The following is an 18,579-nucleotide window of genomic DNA, read 5'->3' as shown; positions in this document are numbered from 1 at the left end:
GATTTGTTGGCCTGTCCTGCAGTGAGCAGTACGAGCTTGGTCTTGGTAACAAATTTTGGCAAAGGCAGCCAGCAGCCTTTCTGCTCGTGGCCAGCAGGCTGGCCTGGTTGAGGAATTTTCGGGTAAGGCCCTAGCAGCAGCTGGGACCACTTTTCCTGAGGATCTTCCCTTCAAAATTCCCTTAAGTGGCACCAGCTACCCCAGCGCTTGGCAGTTGCAGCAAGGAATCGAAATCTGGGAGCCGACTGACTCAATACAGTAGGGCAAGTCGCTTTGGTGTATACAGCCAGAAATTTTGTTCCTTTCCATTTGGGTTTTTTTCCTCCAGAATAAACCAATTTATTTTGTATTTGAGTGGGTACCCTGTTGGAGAGAGGAAATAGTTGCTGAACTTTTACCCAATTTGTGAACTAGTTCGTTTGTTTCTTTGAATGCTAGCATTTGTGTGTGCCATTTGTGTTTTGTCTTGTTTTTCTGTCTTTAAAAACTGCAGAATGTTTCAACTATCCCTAAAGAAAGTCCTCTGGGGTGCATTTTGGATAAGTGGTCTGATTATAGCTATGAACCCATGATTAAGAGAAAGATAATATTTTATTGTAACAGTGTGGTGGCCACAGTACCTGTTAGGATCTCCACAAAGGGTTTATGCAGGGTTATCTTGGGACCCTGTGCACCATGTACTATCACCCTTGCTTTGTTAATTACATCGTTGTTTGCAGTCTCCTGTGTCATCAGTCTAGCCAGGGAGTCACATTGCATGGAGGTTGAATTGATGGTTCTTGTGATATGTAAAACCACAAGACCAAACTTGAGGGTTTGTTCTTTGGGTTTTCACTTCAATTTGTTTTGGTACCATTTCTCCATTTACCGCCAAATCAGTTTTGTGCTATTTAAAACTTTTACTGATGTCAAATGGAGGAAAGGAACAGAAACACACACACACACACACACACACACACACACACACACAAAACGCTGTCTGTTCTTGTCTGAGAGTGGGACATTTCCAGGGAGAAGGAAAAGGTTGCACTTGGTTTCTAAAATCACCAAAAGCCCCAGCCCAGAATTCAGCTGGGTTGGTTGATACCAGGGTAAAATGGTTAGAGAGGATCAGTTGCTAGTTATGGTTTTACAATAAAACACTGAGGAACGGTGGTCTTCAAATGGCTCTATATAATCCTACCATTAGAGCTATTCTGTGTAAAAGTGGGGAAGAATGATGAAATCCCCTTTGTGCAAGCATTTGTGCTATAACATCAGGGAAAATAAGAAAAGGAAGGGAACAAGAGTGACGATATATTGCTTCAAACCTTAACTTCTCTGGCTGAGCCGGCTGCCCCAGCCACTCAGCCACTATGCTAATGTATCCACCCCTTCCACCACTTCCTGCTTCTATACAGCCCGCCCTGCTCCCAATGCTGGGGCTCGGAAGTGATGGGACTGGCTCCCCTTCCTTATAGGGATCAATTGGAAAATCCTGTATTAGTTCCTGGGGCACAGGGACCTGGTTTGGTATTGCCATCTAAGACCTGACAGGACACCCAGCTCAGACCAGGAGCCACTCCCTTTGCAGGGCAATTTCCCCTATGCCACTATTCCATGGGGGCCTACATGCAAACAGCCAGCAGGCTGGGTTTAACAAAATTCAAGAAATTCAGCAAAAACCAAATGAAGACCCCTCTGAATTTTTGGAAAGGATTTATCAGGTCTACAGCAGATCCCAAGCCCCCTGAAAATGCTACAATGGTAAATATGAGGAAATTGCAAAAATTAGATGGTGCATTTGGAACAAACCCTTCTCAGTCGGTAGACGTTGCTTTTAAAGTGTTCAACAATGGGGAACAATGACAGAAGATGCAAAATGGAACGCCACTCTTCTGGCATGGCATTGGATTCCCAGAGTAACCCAAAGAGAGGTAAGCCACCATTAAGGGAGGAACAATGAGCTACTGTAAGGAGGAGGGGCATTGGAAATAAGATTGTCCTAGGCTAAAACATAAGAAGGAAAACAATAAAAAAAGATGGGAGCCTCTCATATGGTAGACAGAGAGCAACATTCTGATGATAAATGAAGAGGCCCAGAGGCTCCCTAAGACTTGAGGCACCCAATTCCAATTTCACCACAGGAGTCCTGTAACAGTGGGGAATGAGCTGATTGACTTTCTGATAGATACGGGTGCAACAGACTCTGGTAAACACCAAGGTGGCACAGAAAACATCTCAATCCATCCCAGTCACGGAAGTCTCTGGAGAAATACAAAATCGTTTGTTCTTCCAAACTCTAGAATGCCAACTAGGGGACCTCACCCTGAAACATAGCTTCTTACATATGCCAGAGTGTCCAGTCCCTCTTCTGGGTGGATATCTCCCTTGTAAAGTTAAATGTTCAAGTAACTTCTTTTTTTTTGTCAGAACAGCTTAACATCAGAGTCCCACCAGAACACACTTTAAACCTACAGATGACGCTCACAGAAACCCCAGATAAGGAGACAGAGCTCTTTCCCCACGGAGGTGTATGGAAAGGTAAGACCAAAAGGGTGGGCAGACAGTACCCCGGGGAAGGCCAAAAATGCATGGCCAATACGGATCCCATTAAAAAGGATGATGGGACACCTAATCTAAAACAGTATCCTCTGAGGCAAGAGGCCCAAAAGGAAATTCAGCCAATTCTCAAAAAGTTTTTGAAAACAGGGCTGATTAAACCCTGCAGGTCCCCATACAAAACCCCTATTCTCCTGGTCAAAAAGTCAAACTCAGCAGAGTATTGCTTTGTCCAAGACTTGAGGGCTATTAATGAAGTAGTCCAAGATTTGCACCCTGTGTATGCTCTGCTCACAACTATTCTGGGAGAATACAGCTGTTTCTCAATTTTTGGACTTAAAAGATACTTTTTTTCTGCATTCCTATCTGCAGAAGAATCACAGCAGCTATTTGCTTTTGAATGATGGCAGGACCCAGAAACACAGGTGGCCCAACAGTATTGTTGGACAGTCCTGCCTCGAGGATTTTAAAATTCCCCTACCTTGTTTGGGGAAATGTTGGCTAGGGACCTTAGAAACTTAATATTGGGTGAAGGACTTTTACTCAATTTGTGGACAATTCATTAGGGCGATTATCAAGCCATGATAGTATCACTTCTCCAACAGACTGACTTGTCAGAATACCAGCCATTGTATTCAGAAAGGGACAGAGAAAGGGCCAAAGAGTAGGGTTACACTCTTGATCGCCTGGCTGGAAATGTAGTGCACAAGGAATTGTTTCGATCCCTGAGGCACTCCTGGACACTGTGCTGCAGCACATTCATAATAGAACCCATTATGGGAGAGATGCTACCTTAAATGGATTCAAAAGTATATAATGGAGCCTAACCTACAAAAGACCATCCAGCCAGTCACTCAGAACTGCTTAATTTGTGCTAAAAATAACCCAAAGACTGCTGTCAGACCTCTCCAGATGGGGCCTCAACACAGAGGAACCTGCCCCACCAAGAACTGGCAAATAGACTTCACTCAAATTCCTCGAGCTTCAGGAAATTTCAGATACCTGATGGTGCCTGTGGACACTTTTTCAGGATGGGTGGAAGCATATCCCACGCAGACAGCAAAAAGCCTCTAAAATGGTTAAAGCCCTCCTTAAGGAAATTATCCTCCAATTTGGATGGTCTAGCACCCTTCAAAGTGATAACAGGCCTGTTTTTGTCTCTAGCATAACCCAACAAGTGTCTAAAACACTGCACTTTAACTGGAAACTGTCTTCATCGTGGAGACCACATTCACAGGAAAAACCAAAAAAAATGAATCATCCATTAAAAAGGAGCATTGCTAAAATATGTCAAGAGACTAATTTAACTTGAGATAAGGTCTTGCCAGTTGCCCTGCTATGGATTAGTGTGGCTCCTGGAAGCAAGCTGAAATTAAACCCTTTTGAAATATTGTATGGTAGGACATTCCAGGTGTCTGTCCGGGCAGGAGAATCTGTAGATGTCTTAAAGGACTTGACAGTCACCAACTATGTTAAGACTTTAGCACTATACTAACTTCCATTCATGAGTTTGCTTCCAATAGGTCTGCCTACCCAAATGAAGAAGTCCTGCACCCCTTCCTGCCTGGGGATTGAGTCTTCCTCAAAACCTGGAGAGAACAAGGACCAGAACATCAATTTGCCACTAAGTGGATAGGACCATACAAGGTGCTGTTGAACACTGACTCCTCTTTAAATTAGTGGGGATAAGACCATGGATTCACCATACCTGAGTATTACTCACTTTTCCAGAAACTGGATGGAATGAAGAAAAGCAGACTTGGTCTTATGGGCCGTTAGAAGGGCTTAAGTTACTATTTTGAGCCAAGCTTCCTATCAGATAAGTAATGATGACTTTTGCTCTGCTCTTTTGTTTCATTACACGGTAACAGCCTCTTGTTGGAAAGGACCAAAGAGGGGAAATAACTCTACCCCTTCTATTAAATGTTTGGCAGGATCTAAAGATAACACAGAGCAAAGCATGCTGGATATCCTTATTCCAAGTGCTGGAATGTATGTATATGTTCAAGTGCTTGTCTAAGTACTGTGACAGGGCCATAAAAAGGGGAATCATGTATGCCCAACCAGGGACTCAGGAACACTTCCAGTCCCAAGTTGATCAATTCCATCCCACGATCACCCCCTCACTGCCCCCGTACAGCAGGAAGTAGCAAGGCCAGTTGTCACCCCTTTTCCCACAAGATTGCCAAATGGACATTTACAGTGGGAAATTGTAATAGGGAAGAACAAACCTGACTCCATATTGGGTCTGTTTCTTTTACTTTTACCTTTGTATTCTCTTGCTTTTGCTACAAGTTAATCACTAAAGGGAAGTTGCCTATAGCTTAAAGTATACATGATGGCCCACCTCCTGGAACCCCCGCCTCCCATGCCTGTGTGTTAAGCTAAAATATTTTTGTTTAAGCTCACAGGAAACATCCTGACCAGGCCCACCGATAAGTGGCTGCAGGGAAAAAGAAATTAACATATCCCTTCTGAGTCTGGCTGGAACCAGGGAATATTTGCAACCACTTATCACCTTTTTCACTTTACCTCCTCACCTCCCCCTCTTTGTTGTAGGAAAGAAACTAGCATCCAAACCAGGGCAAGATGGTTCTTTGGGATAGTAGTCCACCATCTTCTGCTGGCTTTCTGAATAAAGTCACTATTCCTTGTCCCAACACCTCATCTCTCGATTTATTGGTCTATCTTGTGGCGAGTAGTGTGAGATCTAAAAAAGTTGAACTCACAGAACCAGAAAGTAGAATGATGGTTGCAGGGGTTGGGGCTGGGGTAACTGGAGAGATATTGGTCAAACAGCACAATGCCTCCTACCTCCTTGTTTGGCTGCCCTGCAATAAGGCCTGTTTCTCTCTGTAAAAGACCATTTCCTCAGTATTTGGCCTTTCCATTGTGGAGCAGGTCACAAGCCCACTTGCTCAGTTTCACTTCTATTTATAAGGTATAAGTTCTGGGAACCTAATGTACAGCGCAGTGACCATAGTTACTAATACTGTATTGTACACTTGAAATTTGCTAAAACAGAAGATCTTAAGTGTCCTCACCACACACTCAAAAATATATATATATTAAATCATCATGTTGTACACCTTAAAAAAAAAATGTAAACCTAAATATTTACAATTTTTATTTGTCAGTCAAACCTCAATAAAGCTGGCAAGGAAAAGCCCCAAACAAAACAAGAGCACAAGGAAGATACCCAGAAAAAGGTTGAGGCTCTAGAGGGACTCCCCAGGAGAAAGGTTGAGGGAATGAACTAGACATGAATAAAAGTACAAGAAAGTGAGGTAAGCAAGAGGGCTGCGTTCTTGGGCAGTGATCATGGTGATGACAGAGAGACACAAAAGGGAAATGTATTCCCCACCAGACTCGGAGTTATCACCCCTTAGTGAGGGGTAGTAAAACTACCACAAAATCACCTTCGAAAGTGAGGTGAGGGGGATGATTTGTTCATTGGTTCATGGATGACACAACTACTTACTGAAAACTGACTATCTATGGGAGCGTTCTGGGTATGAAGATGTGCCAGTCAACAAGACAAAGTTCCTGCTCTCATGGTGCAGGAGAAGGGGGATAATCAGCAAATAAACTGAAGTGCATTTTTATGAAACTTCAGATGAAAATAAGTGGTATGAAGAAAACTCAGGCCAGGCGGAAGGTTAGAGAGTGGCTGTGGTGAGGATATTTTGGTGGCAATTTAGGTTGAATGCTCAGAGAAGGTCTCTCAGGAAAGGTCACGTTTGAGCAGCAGCTTCAGTGAAGTGAAGGAGTGAGGCAGGTGCAGATCTGGGGGCAGATGACCAGTGCTGTGTTTGAGAAGTAGGCAGCAGCCACTAGAGCCCAGTGAACGATGGGGGGCGGGGGAGGGAGCAGCAGGAGACAACAGGAGACTTGCAGCTCTGGCTGCTGCTGAAGTCAGGCAGCCTGAAATCTCTGAGGCTTTTAGCTTGATTTCCTCATCCCTAAATCCTTTCTACATAAGATATCATATCATTCTTCCTCTTGGTGTACGTAGTCCTCTTCCTAATGGAGGGCTCCTTCCCATCTGCATGGCTTGGTTGCCCATCTACAAGGTACTTTGTCTATTGTATGTCTGTATGCTACAGTTTAGAAGTCAACAGAGCTAAAAATAACAAAGTCTCGCTGGAGCGCAGTGATGAATCTGCTAAATTCTGCAGAGAGCCAGAGGCAACAGGGAACCAGACAGCACAAGCTCCAAGCACCCTGGGCCATCTCTTCCCCGAGAAATCATCACAAAACTTCTGGTCTTGATCTATTGATGAGTCTCCCTTTCACCAGTGAGAAATGTACGTCTTGATGAAAAGAAAACAGCTCTTGAAAGGTTTGCTTCTTCCCGAGGTGGTGAACAGCACCAGCTGTTGTAACAGTATCTTACTCTGTGATTCTGATTTTAAAGAGAGAAAAAAAAGAAAACAATAATATTTACCTAATTATGAAGCAATGCGTATTTATTGTTGGGAAATTAGACATGCAGAGAAGTATAAAGAAAAATCATCCAAATATCACCACCTGGACCTAAGTATTATAACATACGTAATTTCATACAATTACACACTTAATATGTATTTGAGTATAACTAAGCATTTGGTAGCTACAATTTTGTATCTTAATTTTAAATTAAGCATTATTTAGTAATCAGCTTTCCATTGATACTGCCTTTTAATTCCACAAACTGGGCTCTAGGCTCTAGCAATACCAAGGGAACTAGTGCAGGGAGAGGTTGGGGTTGGTGAAAGCCAAGATTATGTCCCATGTGGTTGTCTTCTGAGGTAAACATCACTGTGTTACAACATTGGCAGCTCCTTGACTCTCCTCTCCAATTCATAAGTGTGTATTATACAAAGAGGATAGACGAGACTCAGAGACCTGGGGACTGGTTTTTATTTAGCTAATTATTTTATTTAGTGTGTAGCTGTCAATAAGACTCATTTCAATGCACAGTATATTGCTAAGGAACATACACATACACACCCACACAAATGGCATTATATATATTTTTTGACTGCCCCTACCATGGCACACACATCCTGACCTTTACCCTAAAAAGTGGGCTTTTCTAACCAGGGAAATTGGCTTATTCTTAGTCTTAAAGAGATAAGGGGAGCTGTCTTCAGCAGAGATACTATCAGAGATTAACTGCTCTCTGCCTGACTTGGAAATAACAGTTGCCTCCTTATTTTTGGCCCAGCTGAGCCTCTTAATGGTATGTATAATGAGCTCAGCCTATGGAAGATTTTTTTAAATTGAAGTATAGTTGATTTACAATATTGTGTTAGTTTCAGGTATACAGCAAAGTGATTCAGTTATACATATATATATTTTTTCAGATTCTTTTCCATTATAGGTTATTACAAGACACTGAATATAGTTCCCTGTGCTATACAGTAACCCCTTGTTGTTTACCTATTTTGTATATAGTGGTGTGTATCTGTTAATCCTATACTCCTAATTCAGCCTCTGGAAGATTTTAGCTGGCTTTTGTATTCCTACAATTTTGGTGTCTTTGTTATCTTTTTTATTCTGATTGTGGCCAAGGCCAAAGAAGGAGCCAAACGTAAACCAAACCCACTTCTTGACCAGCTCTAATCGTAGCATATAGGTAACTTTATTGTCCTTTCTTATCAGAGCACAGAGGATCCCATGACACACTACATCACATGAACAGCAGCCATGATTAGCTCATTTCCCCTTTCTTCAGCCTTGGCCACAATGAGAGTGAAAGATCAAAAAACACACTGAAGAGGTAGGAATAGAAAGGCTGAAGAGGCATGAAATCGTGACTGGTCTAAGCCAATCAGGGGAATCTTAAACCCCTTTGCCAGATACTCACTTTTCAGCCTGTGTTGCAGTCAGAGATGGCTGTGTGATCCAGTTCCCATCATGGGCATAGGAGAAAATCTAGAAAATATTTCCTTCTTGATGAACAGAAAAAGTGTTTTTCCTTTGCCCCCTTTTCTCATCTTTGAATGTCGTGTGAAGACCTAATGCCTGGAGCTTCAGTAGCCACCTTGTGACGGTGAGGTGACAAGCATGAGGCAGCGTGCTCAGGATGCTGAAACTCAAGGATGAAAAGTGGCTGGATCCCTGATGACATGTTTGAGGTGCTAGTCAACTCTGGAACTGCCCACTCTGGAAATTTTTCTTAAGAAACAAGAAAATGTCTTATGGTTTAAGACACTTTTCTTGCAAGTGAACCTATCCTAATTGATACAAAGAATGGTCAAAGAGTGAGAGGTTAAGCTTTTCTGAAGGGCATCCTTAATATTGTAGTAACTGCAAACTACAAACCAACAAATTCAATTTCAATTTCAGGAGTTGACCAGCTGGGTGAACAGGGTGCATTTGTCTTTTAACTGGTGGAAGCTGATCTTTACAAAAGATGGGCAGATTTAGATCAGCCAGTGGGCAAAAAGGAACCAACCAGAATCTATATCCCACAATACTCTGAGTACAGGTATGTGGCATATTCTTTAAACATGCTCTCTGTTAAGTCTAAAACATGTTGTCATTAGCACATATGTTTTTGACAACACCTAACAGAGAAAAGTTAACCTATATAGTATAAGAAAAGGGAGTTAGTGTCATGAATAGAGACCTCTCAAAGAGCTCTGTAAGGCACTAAGGAAGAGAGTTTAGCTGGCACGTGCATCCCTCTCAGAGCAGATGGTACTAATTATGTGTTTTCAGAACAAAAAGGAAATTAGAAATACCTCTTGATTTCAGCTACCTTATAACTAAACATTTTAATTTCCATCAATTTTTAGTGAGTGGTTATTTGTTTTACAAATCATTACTGACAGCTTTAAATGGTCATCTTCCTCACAGTATCTAAAATGTTGTTGGATCTATTTAAAAATTGATTTATGGAATCTCTTCAGGAACATACTATTAAGGAAAGTTCCTTAACTTTGAAGTCAGACCAAGAAGTATTAAAATTTCCTGCTATTAATTAGCTGTGACCTTGGACATATTACTTTATGTCTTTGAGCCTCATTTCTTTTTATTTTATTTTATTTATTTATTTTCTATGGCTGTGTTGGGTCTTCGTTTATGTGCGAGGGCTTTCTCCAGCCGCGGCAAGCGGGGGCCGCTCCTCATCGCGGTGCGCGGGCCTCTCACCATCGCGGCCCCTCCCGCCGCGAAGCACAGGCTCCAGACGCGCAGGCTCAGCAGTTGTGGCCCACGGGCCCAGCCGCTCCACGGCACGCGGGATCCTCCCAGACCAGGGCCCGAACCCGCGTCCCCCGCATCGGCAGGCAGACTCTCAACCACTGCGCCACCAGGGAAGCCCGAGCCTCATTTCTTAACTGAGGATAATAATGCCCATCACAAAAGACTATTGGGTGGTTTAAGTAAAGAATGTAAAGTATTGGACACATAGTAGATATTGATAAGTAATAGCTTCTGTGTCAATTAAGGTCTAACACGAAATAGATACAATATTCAAATTAGGATATTTTAAGGTTTTTTTCCTTAAAAATGGATTATTTCCAAAGGTGGGCAGGACTTAGGGGAACCACCTCTAAGAAGAAATCCCAGGGTAAACAAATAAATCCACTCTCCAAATTTAATTTACAGGAGTGTTTATCACAACATTGTTGTCTTGAGTACCATCAGGAAACAATCCAGGTGTCCAAGTACAGGAAATTATTACATCCATAGAGCTGAATACCAAAAAGCCACTAAATATAATATTGTAAAAGTAAATGTATTTACATCAAATATTTTAGTAATGTAGTACTAAATGAAAAGATCAGATTTTAAGATATTATGGAGAGTAGAATCTATTTTGCTAATATTATATGTATATTATATTTATAATCTAAATTTATATCCAGATATAATTATTTAAAGCCAGACCCTTAAGATTCTCCTGGGATCTTTTATAAATTGCCAGCTTTTTTCAGTCCTGAAAGAGGTAGAGAGTTGATTTCAGCTTTTGGGGGGTGGGAGTCACCTTTAACCTGATTCAGATGATTTATATTGAGTGGCCAGAATTCTGTTCAGTAATGAGCCTTCTCAAGTGTGTTTGAATCAGAGCTGTCTCTGAGACTCTGTAACTTCTTTGGGGTAGGGCTCAAAGTGAAGGTGGAAAAAATGCTCTTGCTTGCCTGTGAATTTAGAGACCACTGACTTGCCAAGTGTTGCTTGTTCTTTTTTGGTTAATGATGTGCGGTATATCTGAAGCTGGGAAATTGAAAACTGCATGAAGGATGTGAAGCAGTATATTCCATTTAGAACAGAGACTATAAAAAGTAATTGGACTGGCCATGGTTTAGCTCAACATGGGCTGGATGATTGAAGTCTATGTGTGGAATTACTTAGGACCGAATAACCCAGAAAGCACAGCAGCTGGACTGTTGCGGTCTGAGCTCATTGTCTGGCTACAGCCATACCTCTGAGGGTGAAGAGGTGGAGTTCCGTCTACAACAGGGGATGCAAACTGAAGTGCTTACACTGTGACAGGTAGTAATGACACTCATAGGGAACACTTATACACGCTAAAGAATGTTCTAAGGGTTTTACTTGAATTATTACCCTAAATCCTCAAAAAGGCCTGAGAAGAAGATACTCTTATTAGTTCAATTTTACAAACTGAAGAAACCTATACACAGAGAGGTTAAGTAACTTGTCCAAAGTTATAGAGCCAGTAAGTAGCAGAGATGGGATTTGAACTCCAGTCTGGCAGCAGAGCCTGATTCTTAACCATTATGGTCTGCTACCTCTGTAGTAAGCCTAATGTCCTTGAGTGAAGCTGGCAGGATGTAAAGGAAAGGGAGAAGGGGGAGTTGGGCAAACTAGAGATGAATGTCCTGACTAAAGAAACAGCTATTAGCAAGCAACTGCTGCTGTGGAGGAATATAAGCCCAGTGTTTCCAGATCATCTGAGTTTTCAAGAGAAAACAGAAATCTGGATTTTATGTGAAATTCCTAATTTAAAAATACACTGCTGACCAAAGCACACACATACATGCACACACACACACTACCATGGATGACTAATTTCTGAACCCTATATTAAAAAGAATTGGCATTTTGGGACTTCCCTGGCGGTCCAGTGGTTAAGACTCCACGCTTCCACTGCAGGGGGCTCAGGTTCGATCCCTGGTCAGGGGACTAAGATCCTGCATGCCGCCTGATGCAGCCAAAAAAAAGAAGGGGGGGGGGGCATTTCTATGTTCAATTGTCCTAAAAAGTGGAGATAACCTAGTAGATGAACCTTAGATGGAAGGGAGGAAAAAACTCCATTGTTTCTTATATTGTGGTTTAAGCAAGTTAATGTCTCTGAACCTCTTTTTTTCTCATCTATAAATTGGTGGGGATAATAGTATCATCACATAGGGCTTATGTGGGGTTAACTCAGGCAACCAACTTTTTTTTTTTTTTTAAGATTTTTTTTTTAAACACTTTTTAATTTTATTTATTTATTTATTTATTTATGGCTGTGTTGGGTCTTCGTTTCTGTGCGAGGGCTTTCTCCAGTTGCGGCAAGCGGGGGCCACTCTTCATCGCAGTGCGCGGGCCTCTCACTATCGCGGCCTCTCTTGTTGCGGAGCACAGGCTCCAGACGCGCAGGCTCAGCAGTTGTGGCTCACGGGCCTAGTTGCTCCGCGGCATGTGGGCTCCTCCCAGACCAGGGCTCGAACCCGTGTCCCCTGCATTAGCAGGCAGATTCTCAGCCACTGCGCCACCAGGGAAGCCCCAACCAACTTTTTAAAGTGTCAACTTGGAACACAGCCATACCAGACTAAAACATAAATAATAAACAAATATACAATGTTGTAGGTATGTAATATATTTATTATATACCATTTATAATTATAATTAACATAATTATGTTTTATTACTTTAAGAAATATATGAAAAATAAGTGTTTATTGGAATTATACATAATTCCGTATTATTATCTGTTACATAAATGTTATTGTTTAAACAATACAACCATAGGAGTAGCTGATAGTGAGAATTTGTAATAATAGTAGAACCAATTAAACAAATCATGTCTAAGAAAGATACAACAATATTTTATAATTGTTTATAATTGTTTCTTTCTGCCCTCTGATATAGGCAATTTATTTTAACTCTTTCTAAAACTTTGTATTGCATATTTAAATTCTGTAAGCTATATTCTCGTACATCCTTTGTAAGATAACTTTATTGAGATATAATTCACATACTACACAATTCACCAATTTAAAGTCTATAATTCAATGATTTTTAGTATGTTCACAAGTATGTGCAATTATCACCATAGTCAATCTTAAAACATTTTCAACACCTCAGGAAGAAACTCCATATCCTTTAGCTATTACCCCTTATGCCTTCCCCCCACAGGGACATGAATGAAAAACTTGAACAAACTAAAAAGTATGGCATGTTCCTAGAATGTTTCATGTTTTTATGGTTATATGATAAAATTATTCTGAAAGTCATCTAGAAGGAAAAATAATGGTGAAAACAGTCAAAAATTTCTGAAAAGAAAAATGATAATGATGAATAAGTGCATGGAGGTGGTACTTCCAATATCATATATGAGAATATATTAAAAGTTTACAATATTGAAATCAGAATGAAACGCATATCGAAAATACACACACATGTGTGCACACTCACAGAGTTCAGGTAGTGACATAAGTGTGAATTATAAGTTGCTTTGAGTAGAATAAACGGGATTGGTTTTTTTTTTCAGAGCCAATATGTGACATCCATTCCTTTTATGGCCCTGCCTGGGGGTTGCGCTGACTACTGCCTCAATGAATCTTTCAAGTTTTTTTGTTATTTGTTAGCCAACAGCTCCGTCCAGCCCTCACTGACTCCATTTTTATTTAACAATAGGGAGAAGCCATATGCTTAAACTTGGGAGAAGGGTGTTCAGTGTCCTGATCTGGGTAGTGGTTACATAGGTATTTACCCATGTAAAAATCCATCAGGACATACCTCAAAGAAAGCATTAAAAATAGAAAAAGAAAAAAATAGAGTTACTTTTGAGTATTTATAACAGGGTAATCTTATTAACCTTGGATAATCAAGGAAGGCTTTTCTGAGGATGTAACATATAACCTGGAATCTGAAGGGTGAGTCACAGTTAAGCAGACCGAGGGCATAGCGGACTATTCTGGACAGAAGGACCAGCCTGTATGAAGACTCAGGAGTGAGAGGAGTGTCTTGTAAAGGCACTCGTCTATACTGTCTTCTAGAACTTTTGTAGAGTTTTCTTTGACATTTATTAGAGTCTTAGCCCACCTGATATTAATTTTTATGTATGTTCGGTATGGGTATAATTTCATTTACCCCATATAGATAACCAATTATCCCAGCCCTATATATTGAGAAATGTATCATTTTTCTACTGATCTGCTATGCCAACTCTATTGTATATCAAGTTTCAGTATTGGTGTGAGTCTCTTTCCAGGAGAAAAGGGACTTTCATTCTATTTTATTAGACTGTTTGTCTACATCTCTACCAACAGCAGCACACCATCCTTAATTACTGGAGCTGTATAAAGACTCTTCATGGACTTCCCTGGTGGCGCAGTGGTTAAGAATCCGCCTGCCAATGCAGGGGACATGGGTTCGAATCCTGGTCCGGGAAGATCCCACATGCCATGGAGCAACTAAGCCCGTGCACCACAACTACTGAGCCTGTGTGCCACAATTACTGAAGCCCATGAGCCGAGAGCCCGTGCTCCACAACAAGAGAAGCCACCGCAGTAAAAATCCTGTGCGTTGCAACAAAGAGTAGCCTCCACTCGCCGCAACTAGAGAAAGCCCGCAAACAGCAACGAAGACCCGATGCAGCCAAAAATAAATAAATTTATTAAAAAAAAATAAGACTCTTCATATCTGGTAGGTATGCCTCCCCATCGTGAAGTTTTTCTTTAAGTGTCTTGGCTATTCTTGGCCCTTTGCTCTTCCATCAACATCTTAGAGTTAGCTTTTAAGATCAGCAAAACATTTATTAGAATTTTGATTGGAATTGCATTGAATAAATACATCAATTTGGGAGAGAACTGACATCTATTTTGACATTGTCTCCCAATCCATGAACATGGTGTATTTCTTCTTTTATTTGGGTAACTTTAATTCATTAAAGATTTATAATTTCCTCAGTGAAGGTGTCATGTGTATTTTGTTAACTTTTCTTAGGTATTTATATTTTTGAAGTTTCTGTAAATATTATTTTTATTTTATAATTTCCACTGTTTTTTCTTGCTAAATAAAAATGTAATTATTTTGTGTAATTACATTTTATCTAACAGACTTGCTAAGTGCATTTAATCTGGTAATTTATTTTGGATTTTTTACAAAAATTATGTCATTTATGAATTATAACAGTTTTATTTACTTCTTTCCAATACTTACACATTTATTTCTTTCCTTGCCTTACTGTGCTGGCCTGGGACTTGAGAACAACGATTAATGGAAGCGGTCATAGATAACCTGTGACTTGTAATAAATCTTAAGGAGAAGTCTTCCTTGTTTTGGAGGTAAGTATGATGTTTGTTTTAAGTTTATTTTTGTTATAGAAGGAAATTTCTTTCTATTTTTCATTTGCTAACAGTGTTTTTTTTTTAAAGTCATGAATGGGTGTTGAATTTAAACCAAGTAACTATAGAACTTGACCCGGTTACATGATCTTTCTTCTTTAATCTGTTAATGTAGTGAATTATATCAATTATTTTCAAATGTTGAACCAATGCTGCATTACTGGAATAAATTCAACTTAGTCATAATATACTGGCTTTTTTATATGTTGCTAAATTTAGTTTGTTAATATTTTGTTTAGGATTTTAAAATCCATGTTCATTATTGAGCATTACCTATAATTTTCTTTCCTGTATTCTCCTTTTTAGGTTTAAGTATTATGATTATACCAATCTCTTAAGCTACATTGGAGAGTGTTCTCTCTTCTGTAAGTTTCTGGAAAAATTGGGTAAAGATTGGGAGTATTTACTTTTTTTTATTGAAGTAGAGTTGATTTACAATATTGTGTTATTTTCTTATATGTGGACTCTAAAAAATAATACAAATGAATCTATATACAAAACAGAAACATACCCACAAACATAGAAAACAAATTTATGGTTCCCAAAGGGATGAGGGAGAGGGGAGGGACAAATTAGGAGTATAGGATTAACAGATACAAACTACTACACATAAAATAGGTAAGCAACAAGGATTTACTCTACAGCATAGGGAATTCTGCCCAATATCTTATTTATTTCTTGATTGCTTGGTTGAATTCAATGCAACCAATCAATAGGATCTTGTTGATTTTCTGTCTAGTAGTTCTATTAGTTGCCAAGAGGGGGGTGTTGACGTCCCCAACTGTAATCTGGTTTGTTATTTCTTCTTTCAGGTAGATCAGTTTTGCTTCATGTAATTTGAGGCTCTGTTGTTGAGTACATACACATTCAGGATAATTATATCTTCAGCTAAGATTTCTCTAGATTGTGCCCCCGGGGCGGGGTGGCAGAGGGAAGGATGTTTAAATTCTAACCCTGGTACCTGTGTATGTGACCTCATTTGGAAATAGATGCAATCAGATGATGATGAGGTCATGCTGGATTAGGGTGGGCCTTACAAGAAGAGAAAAATTTGGACATAGACAGACACAGGGAAAAGATAGCCATGTGATGACAGAGGCAGAGATTGGAGTGATGCATCTACAAGCCAAGGAACACCACAGATTGTTGGCAAACACCAGAAGCTAGAAGAAGAAAGCAAGGATTCTCCCCTACAGTTTTCAGAGGGAGCATAGTCTTGATGACACCTTAATTTCAGTCTTCCACCCTCCAGAATTGTGAGATAATTTACATTGTTTTAAGCCACCAGTTTGTGGTACTTTGTTACAGCCATCCCAGGAAACTAATACATCTTACTAGTGAATTGATCCTTTATTACTGTGTAATATTCCTCTTTGTCTCTAGTAATACTCTTTGCTTTTAAGTCTACTTTATCAGACATTAATGTAGCACTCCTGGTTTCTGATCAATGTTTGCATGGTTAATCTTTTCCAATCTTTTTATTTTCAACCTATTTCATTGGGTTTGAAGTAAGTTTCCTGTACACAGCATATTTTTGAGTCATGTTTATTCACTCTGCTTACCTCTGTCTTTTAATTGGTATATTTAGGTCATTTACTTTTAAGGTGATTATTGTTATTGCTTAAATCTGACATTTTATTATCTGTTTCTGTTTTTTTTTCTTCTAGTTCTCATTCATGTGTTTCCTTTTTTTGCCTTTCTGTGCGTTATTTGAACATTTTTAAGGATTCTTTCTTACTTACGTATAGTGTTTTTGAGTAAATATCTTTGTATAATTTTCATAGTGGTTGCTCTAAGTATTACAAGTATAAATATGTGCCATTATATTTTACTGGTATCAACATTTTAGCACCTCTAGTGAAATTTTAAAACCTTACTGCTATTTAGGTCCTTTTGCCTTCCCCACTTTTAAATATCATTTTCTTGAGTATCACGTGGTGTTAGTTCTTGTTTCAGTCATCAAATACTATTTCTAAAACTCATGAAGAAAAGGATAGTCTATTGTATGTATCCATATTTCTGTTCTTTCCATAGTTCTTTCTTCCTTCCTGATGCTCCAAGATTCCTTCTTTTATCATTTCTTTTCTCTTTGAGAATTTCTTTTAGCTAATCTTTAAGGGTAGATCTGCTAGAGACAAATTCTTGGTTTTCCTTCTTTTGCGAATGTCTTTATTTCCTCTTCATTCCTGAAGGATAGTTTCACAGGACATAGAATTCATGGTTGATAGTTCTTTTCTTTCACCACTTGAAAAATGTGCCACTTCCTTCTGGCTTGTATGTTTTCTATGAAAAATCTGCTGTCATTAGAATTTGTGTCCTTTATAGGTAATACATCATTTCCCTCTGGTTGTTTTCAAGATTTTTTTTCTTTTTATTTAGTTTTCAGAAGTTTAATTATGTTGTGTGTTGGAGTAGACTTCTTTAGGTTTGTCCTGTTTGAGTTTTCTCAGCTTCTTGAGTAAGTAGGTTTGTATCTTTCACCAAGTTTGGGACATTTTCAGCTATTATTTCTTTGAATACTCTGTCAGTTCCACTTTCCCATTCTTCTGAGACTCTGATGATATGAATGTTTGCATTGTCCCACAGGTCTGAGCCCCTGAGGCATTTTTTTCCCTTGTCTATTTCACCTCTGTTGTTTACGCTGGGTAAATACTATTGATTTGTGTTAAAGTTCACTGATTCCAACCTTTGTCATCTCCTTTCTGCTGTTGAATCCATCTAGCAATTTACAAGAATCCTTTTATTGTATTTTTCAGTTCTAGAATTTCAATTTGGTTCTTTTTTATAACTTCTATTTCTTTGCTGAGATTTTTTGGGGTTTTTTCTTTTGTTTGAAGAGAATTTGTAATAATTGTTAAAGCATTTTTGATGGCTCCTTTAAAAATCCTTGTCAGATAATTCCAACATGTGATTCATTTCCATGTTGGCGTTAGATGGTCTACTTTTCTCACTCAAGTTGTGATCTTCTTGGTTCTTGGTATTATGGATGACTTTTTATTATATCTTGGACATTTTGTCTATTATGTTAGGAGACTCTGGGCTCTATTTAAATACTTTATTTTAGCAGGCATTTACCTTGTTTAGGTTTATAAAGCATGCAAGTACTGGCCAACTTTTGTGGACTGTATTTCCAAAAACAGTCTAATTTTCTCTTTCTGGCATTATTTTGGTCTGCTTGATTTATCTGGTGGCACTGAGATTCCCACTTGTTCCTGCTGTTGCTGCCTGAGGGAGCAGAGGGTTTCTGCAGACTGGCCCATCCAGTGTCCCCCAGTGAAGAGGGGAATCCTAGGTCTGCAAGGACACTGAAACTTCCCTAGCTGGGCAGCTTGTTGTCATGGGGTCCCTCTTGCTGATCACATCTCTCCCCACCCTCTACCCTGGCCACCCTAGTGTCTCTGGATGGGGAAGGGAAATCTCAGGCCCATGGAGACAAAGTGGCCTCCCATGCCTTGCTGGTGTTGTGGTG

The 18,579-nt window shown here is 39.7% G+C and overlaps 1 protein-coding gene across 1 annotated transcript in view; it reads right to left on the bottom strand.

The window, feature by feature from the left end:
* SLC8A3 (solute carrier family 8 member A3) overlaps nt 1-18,579 on the bottom strand; it is a 270,004-nt gene that overhangs the window by 173,207 nt on the left and 78,218 nt on the right. The window lies entirely within an intron of this gene.

Source organism: Balaenoptera borealis (assembly GCF_965194805.1).
Source record: "Balaenoptera borealis genome assembly, chromosome: 3".
Lineage (NCBI taxonomy): Eukaryota > Metazoa > Chordata > Mammalia > Artiodactyla > Balaenopteridae > Balaenoptera > Balaenoptera borealis.
This window is presented reverse-complemented; position numbering and strand designations above follow the sequence as displayed.